The following is a 7,930-nucleotide window of genomic DNA, read 5'->3' as shown; positions in this document are numbered from 1 at the left end:
GAGAAGTGCTTAGCTTTGGGTTCAATCTTGCGGTGATCTTACCTAGTGACAGAAAGGGTTGCAAGACACGTATTGTATTGTTGCCATCGAGGATAACAAGATGGGGTTTATATCATATTGCATGTGTTTATCCCTCTACATCATGTCATCTTGCCTAAGGCGTTACTCTGTTCTTATGAACTTAATACTCTAGATGCAGGCAGGAGTCGGTCGATGTGTGGAGTAATAGTAGTAGATGCAGGCAGGAGTCGGTCTACTTGTTATGGACGTGATGCCTATATACATGATCATGCCTAGATAATCTCATAACTATGCGCTTTTCTATCAATTGCTCGTCAGTAATTTGTTCACCCACCGTAATACTTATGCTATCTCGAGAGAAGCCTCTAGTGAAACCTATGGCCCCCGGGTCTATCTCTTACCATCTTTGCTTTCAATCTACTTTTATTTGCATCTTTACTTTCTGCATCTATATTACAAAATGCCAAAAATATATTATTATCTCTCTATCAGATCTCACTTTCGCAAGAGGCCGTGAAGGGATTGACAACCCCTTTATCGCGTTGGTTGCGAGTTCTCAGTTTGTTTGTGTAGGTGCGTGGGACTTTTGAGGAGCCTCCTACTGGATTGATACCTTGGTTCTCAAAACTGAGGGAAATACTTACGCTACACTTGCTGCATCACCCTCTCCTCTTCGGGGAAAACCAACGCTAGCTCAAGACGTAGCAGTTAGCAATTGCCGCATTTTATGATTATGAAATCTGGGAAATGGATGTCAAAACTGCATTCCTTAATGGATTTCTTAAAGAAGAGTTGTATATGATGCAACCAGAAGGTTCACTCGATCCTAAAGGTGCCAACAAATTGTGCAAGCTCCAGCGATCCATTTATGGACTGGTCCAAGCATCTCGGAGTTGGAACATATGCTTTGATGAGGTAATCAAAGCATATGGTTTTATATAGACTTTTGGAGAAGCCTATATTTACAAGAAAGTGAGTGGGAGCTCTATAGCATTTCTAATATTATATGTGGATGACATATTGTTAATTGAAAATGATGTAGAATTTCTGGATAGCATAAAAGGATACTTGAATAAGAGTTTTTCAATGAAATACCTCGGTAAGCTGCTTACATATTAGGCATCAAGATCTATAGAGATAGATCAAGATGCTTGATAGGACATTCACAAAGCAGATACATTGATAAAGTTTTGAAGAAGTTCAAAATGGATCAGGCAAAGAAAGGGTTCTTGCCTGTGTTACAAGGTGTGAAGTTGAGTCAGACTCAATGCCCGACCACTACAGAAGATAGAGAGAAAATAAAAGCCATTCCCTATGCTTCAGCCATAGGTTCTATCATGTATGCTATGCTGTGTACCAAACCTGATGTGTGCCTTGCTATAAGTTTAGCAGGGAGGTATCAAAGTATTCCAGGAGTGGATCATTGGACAGCGGTCAAGAACATTCTGAAGTACCTGAAAAGGACTAAGGATATGTTTCTCGTTTATGGAGGTGACAAAGAGCTCGTCGTAAACTGTTACGTCGATGCAAGCTCTGATACTGATCCGAATGACTCTAAGTCTCAAACCGGATACATATTGTTATTGAATGGAGGAGCTGTCTATTGGTGCAGTTCCAAGCAGAGCATCATGGCGGGATCTACATGTGAAGCGAAGTACATTGCTGCTTCAGAAGCAGCAAATGAAGGAGTTTGGATGAAGGAGTTCATATCCGATCTAGGTGTCATACCTAGTGCATTGGGTCCAATGAAAATCTTTTGTGACAATACTGGTGCAGTTGCCTTGGCAAAGGGATACAGATTTCACAAGAGAACTAAGCACATCAAGAGATGCTTTAGTTCCATCCATCATCAAGTGACGGAAGGGGACATAGAGATTTGCGATACACACAAATCTGAATGTTGCAGACCCGTTGACTAAGCCTCTTCCACGAGCAAAACATGATCAACACCAAAGCTCCATGGGTGTTAGAATCATTACTATGTAATATAGATTATTGACTCTAGTGAAAGTGGGAGACTGAAGGAAATATGCCCTAGAGGCAATAATAAAGTTGTTATTTTGTATTTCCTTATTCATGATAAATGTTTATTATTCATGCTAGAATTGTATTAACCGGAAACTTGATACATGTGTGGATACATGGACAAAACAACATGTCCCTAGTATGCCTCTACTAGACTAGCTCGTTGATCAAAAGATGGTTAAGTTTCCTAGCCATGGACATGAGCTGTCATTTGATAACGGGATCACATCATTAGTAGAATGATGTGATGGACAAGACCCATGTGTTAGCTTAGCATAATGATCGTTCAATTTTATTGCTACTGCTTTCTTCGTGTCAAATATATATTCCTCCGACTATGAGATTATGCAACTCCCGGACATTGGAGGAATGCCGTGTGTGCTATCAAACATCACAATGTAACTGGGTAATTATAAAGATGCTCTACAGGTATCTCTGAAGGTGTTTGTTGGGTTGGCATAGATCGAGATTAGGATTTGTCACTCCGAGTATCGGAGAGGTATCTCTGGGCCCTCTCGGTAATGCACATCATATGAAGCCTTGCAAGCAATGTGACTAATGAGTTAGTTACGGGATGATGCACTACGGAACAGGTAAAGAGCCTTGCCAGTAACGAGATTGAGCTGGGTATGGAGATACCGACGATTGAATCTCGGGCAAGTAACATACCGATGATAAAGGGAATAACTATATTGACATTGTGGTTCGATCGATAAAGATCTTCGTAGAATATGTGGGAACCAATATGAGCATCCAGGTTCCGCTATTGGTTATTGACCGGAGATGTGTCTCGGTCATGTCTACATAGTTCTCGAACCCCTAGGGTCCGCACGCTTAATGTTCGATGATGATTGGTATTATATGAGTTATGTGTTTTGGTGACCGAAGGTTGTTCGGAGTCCCGGATTAGATCATGGAGATGACGAGGAGTCTCGAAATGGACGAGAGGTAAAGATTGATATACTGGAAGGTTACATTCGGACATCGTAATGGTTTCGGGAAGTTTCAGATAAGTTTCGGAGTATCGGGAGGTTACCGGAACCCTCAGGGAAAGTTAATGGGCCACATGGGCCTTAGTGGATAAGAGAGGGCCGGCCATAGGAGGTGGCGCACGCCCACCCTTGCCATCCGAATTGGACAAGGGGTGGGGCGGCCCCCCTTTCCCTCTCCTACTCCCTCTTCCTTTCCCCCTTTGCTACTCCGGAAAGAAGGGAAAGGGGGGGGGGGAATCCTACTAGGAGTGGAGTCCTAGTAGGAATCCCCCATGATGCGCCCCTTGTTGGCCGACCTCCTCCTCCCCTCCTTTATATACGGGGGCGGGGGGCACCCCAAAGGCACAACTTTGTCTTAGCCGTGTGCGGTGCCCCCCTCCACCGTTTACTCCTCCGATAGTATCATCGTAGTGCTTAAGCGAAGCCTTGCACAGATCACATCACCAACACCGTCATCACGCCGTCGTGCTGATGGAACTCATTGACTCCATCGACACTCTGCTGGATCAAGAGTTTGAGGATGTCATCGAACTGAACGTGTGCAGAACTCGGAGATGTCGTACGTTCGGTATTTGATTGGTTGATTCGAGAAGACGTTCGACTACATCAACCACATTAAATTAACACTTCTGCTTTCAGTCTACGAGGGTACGTGGACATACTCTCCCCCTCTCGTTGCTATGCATCTCCTAGATAGATCTTGCATGAGCGTAGATTTTTTTTGAAATTGCATGCTATGTTTCCCAACATTATATTATGGGAGAGGGAGTAATGAGAACAACTTCAAAGCAGAGGTAGGTAACATCACATCACCTTCATAAGCAACTTTCCTTATACTAGTGGCAACTTTCGTGCTTAAAATAGGCAACTTCACTACATTTTGTGTCCTAGTTAGTTTTGTCTAACATTCTCCTAACTTCCTCACCAGCACTTCTAAGTTGACTATTATTCATGCTCGTATGTCGTTATTTCTAATTTGCCTATAATACCATGAATTCGTCTACCTATGATGCTCTTGTGTCTGCTATTACTAGTTCTGGTAGGCAACTTGATGGTGAATCTAGGCAACTTCAGACTATTTGCAGGCAACTTAGAAAAGACAATGATAAACAACTTCACAATTTTATATCCAACTATTTTCATGAAGTTAGGCAATTGAGCAGCAATGGTAGGCAACTAATTACCAATTGCAGGCAACTAGGCATCAATATGGTAGGCAATTTAGTGTTTATAGGCAACTGCACATCAACCGTAGGCAACTGCAATTGAGTAGCCATGAAAGGCAAGTTGGGATAATATTAGAAAAATTCACAGGTACACATGGTACAATGGAATTGCTTTGTATATAGCACTAAAGGTGCCTTATGTTTTGTGTGATCTTTCTCATTTTTTTACGCAAACCAATCTAATAGGAAGTCCTACTAGGCCATAAGTAAAAAGTTGCTTCCCTATAGCACTATAGTTGCCTCCATCGCATCCAAAGTTGCCCTCGTAACTTTTTTGATGAAACTACCCATATGGGATCTAGTTTTAAAGGACTCATCATGAGAAATCCAATGGTGAAAACTAAACTGAATTTTGGTGCTTGAATCAAAACTTATGACTTCTAAAACTTTTTGAACTCCAAATAAATGCACGTAGGGATAAGATCTAGACTGATTTGTTTGCTAAAGTACCAGAATCACGTGGGTTCGATGGAAGGTGGTGGCAGGAGACCAGAGTGCTTACTTTTTTTGGAAGTGTGTGGGGAGGAATCAGTTACATTTTGCATATATGGTAGGGGCGCTGGATCACACGAACGGGCATCCGAGCGCTTGCTAGCCACGTCCTTCTTTTTGAAGCTCAAAAAATAATGCGCCACGGAAATCAAACCTCGGACCTCAGGATTATATCCCACACGCTAGCCACCTTAGCTGTACTTTTTCTTGTACACTAAAATTACATATTTACTATACGTAAAATACATAAGCACACGGTATGGGCCCCTGCTCAGCCTAGGCCCTAGGCGGTCACACTCGTCTCCATGGCCCATGGCCGGCCCTGATGGCAAATTCAAGCACCAATGGTGCATTTACCTTGTCTTCATTTTGGTCCAAGTCCGAGCATTCGGAACAAAGTTGCCATCGTGCACACATCTAGTCAGGAAAATGGAGTGCCTCTATAGTCCAACACACCACATCTTTTGATAATAGCCCTCGATGCACTTGCACATTTCTTTAAGGGTTTCCTGGATTTGTTTTTGAAGTATCATTTATTTTTTAACTTAAGGGAGTACTAGACCTAAGAAGTATGCCGATGCCATGATGTGACGATGAAGAAGAGTTCATCCTCAGTTGGTCATCATGGTGAACCTAGTTTGTACACCCCGATCCTTCCAATTCCTAAGATATCTATGAGTCTCGACAACATTGCAAGTGATGTTTAAATCAAATGCATTATTTTTGCACATTACTACATGCTCTACGCCGACATGACCTAACAATGACTTGGATCTACTCCTTGCTCAACCCCTCAGGTAAGTAGGAGGCCTTCTATGAAGTCTGACCACGTTCCATCTCTCTTCTCACACTTAAATAGGAACATTATTTCCATTAACGTCTAATAGTTGCAACAACCATGCGATGGATGCTTTCATGCAGTTCAATACCTTAATAAGGAGCACATGTGCCTCCTAAATTATTATGAGCACCCCTTCCCACGGTGAAGTTGCCTGGTCATAAATGTTTTGGTCGTACCAATTCTAGTTTACGTTGTAGTTTCTTTATGCGACTATATTCTATGAAAGTCTTTGTAGTTCCCATCTTAAGTCACACTGATCTGACCCGGACTCCCACAGGAACACCCGACACGAGCCTCCGCGTCGTCCTCCACTAGGGCGACTCGGGCGGCCAGAAACCTAGCCGCCGCCGCCACAAACTCCCTCCTCCTCTCCCTCCGCCGTCGCCGGAAGACGCCGCCGGGCTAAGCCCGGGGGCCGGCGGCGGTGGTAGGGGATCTCCTCTCTCGCGCGTCTCCGGGGTGAGGCGTACCCCAAGGCGTGTGGTGGCGCGACCGATCTGAGATCTACGGTGCGATGGATGGCTACAGGCGGCGGGAGGCCGGTCCGTCCTCGGACGGCGACGACTTGGCGCGGCGGAGGCTAGGGCTGCGGGCGCTGCGGATGGCCCTTCGGGCGGCGGCGGCGGCTGCCGGATTGGCTGCGGTGGCGTGCATGCTGCCTTCAGATTGGCGACGGCGGCGTGGAGGGCCTGGTGGTTTCGTCAGCGGCACCTCCGATCAGATCTGTTCTGACCGGTGCAGCCGGCGGTGGTGGTCATCTCTTCCGTCAGAGGTGGTCGGCCTGAGGCTGGGTGTTCGGATCTCGGGATCCGTCATCTGGCACCAGCTGCGAGTCGGGAAGACGTAGTTGCCGGTGAAAACCGAGCCGACGGCGGGCGATGGCGGCGTTCCACGTCGTTACCTTGATGAAGGCATCGTCATGTGACTACTGTCGACCCACTCGTATTGGTTCGGGGGAAACCCTAGGATCTGGTGTTCCAGACCGGACGATGACGGCACTGCGGTGTCGTTTCTCTCTTGGGAGCATCGTTTTGTGGAGCAGCGCTAGAAGTCAGAGGCAGAAGGTAGAGCGGCTTCGTCTTGCACGGAGCTTCGGTGGAGATGTCAAGTCATGCCTGACCGACAGGTGCTACGCTTGGTCATGCCTGGTCGGCAGGTGCTACGCACGACAGATCCTCCAAGGGCTTCAAGCTATGTCGACTGGTGGTACTTGCCAGCATGGCGCTGAGGTGTATCAGTGGCGACCGCGACGTGTTCAGCTGTTTGCGCAGGGGGGAGGTGCCGTTGGGCGCCGAGGTGGCGTCGACGATAGCTGGACCGAGTAAGGTTGATGCATCAGTACAGTTCTGAAGATGGAGCGGTGGCAGTTGGCGGTGGCGGCCTCTGAGAGCACGCCGGACCAGTGTGTGCCCTAGACCCGACAAGTGGCTAGGTTGGGGTCTTAGGTCTTAGATATTAGGCTTGGCTGTGATGTCTATTTGGTATTAGGTCCAGGCTATCTGCGTCCCTTCATCAACTGGATAGATGTAGCGTCAGTTTGTTTCTTAGGCGGCGGCTTTAGTCTTACTGTTGTATAATTTTGTAAGGTCTTGTGAGAATAATTAATAAAGTGGCCGTATGCATCGTCCAGATGCAGAGGCCGGGGGTCATCCTCCTTTTCTAAAAAAATCTTAAGTCACACTAACACTAACGAGCAGAAACAAGCCTAACCATAATATTCAAAATATACAATTGTGTATCAACGAAAACCATTCAATTATCATTTAGTGAATGTCACGCTTAATAGTGTTTGCATGTAACACCCCCTCTTTACCTCACACCCCCGTCAATTACGTTAGAGCATACGAAGATGCTGGTTAATGAGAAATGCAAAGAATTTGAGAGTCCAAGTCGGCATGAAACATTGGCAGGTATGCTTCACAAATGCCAAGTTAAAATGTGTCTCTTTAACCATCTGACAGTTTATGGACTAAAATTAGCGCACTTTTCAAGTTGAAGGACCACCTGTACTTTTGACTCTGTTGGATATATGAGACCAAGTCAAACTTTTGAAATCTCAACCATCAATATCTTTTGGAGTATTTACATTCAATACTCAAAAAGATATATGTAAATTCGTTTTAAGAAGTATCTTCCAAATATATAATTATTGGGCTTTTGTGATGTTATTTTGCACAACATAATTATTGTAAAGCGTTTTGTAAAGATTGTGATTGTTCTCACTAGACAACTTCTGGAAAACCAAAGAGAGTTTTGGCAACTTCAAGGCAGACCCTCAAACCTTCACTATATGTTCAGTCCACTTTTGTCATCCAATAGGAACATTGTATATG

Source organism: Triticum dicoccoides, chromosome 7B, assembly GCF_002162155.2.
Source record: "Triticum dicoccoides isolate Atlit2015 ecotype Zavitan chromosome 7B, WEW_v2.0, whole genome shotgun sequence".
In the NCBI taxonomy this organism is placed as follows: Eukaryota; Viridiplantae; Streptophyta; class Magnoliopsida; order Poales; family Poaceae; genus Triticum; species Triticum dicoccoides.
The sequence above is the reverse complement of the archived record's forward strand: the minus strand, read 5'-3'. Positions refer to the sequence as shown.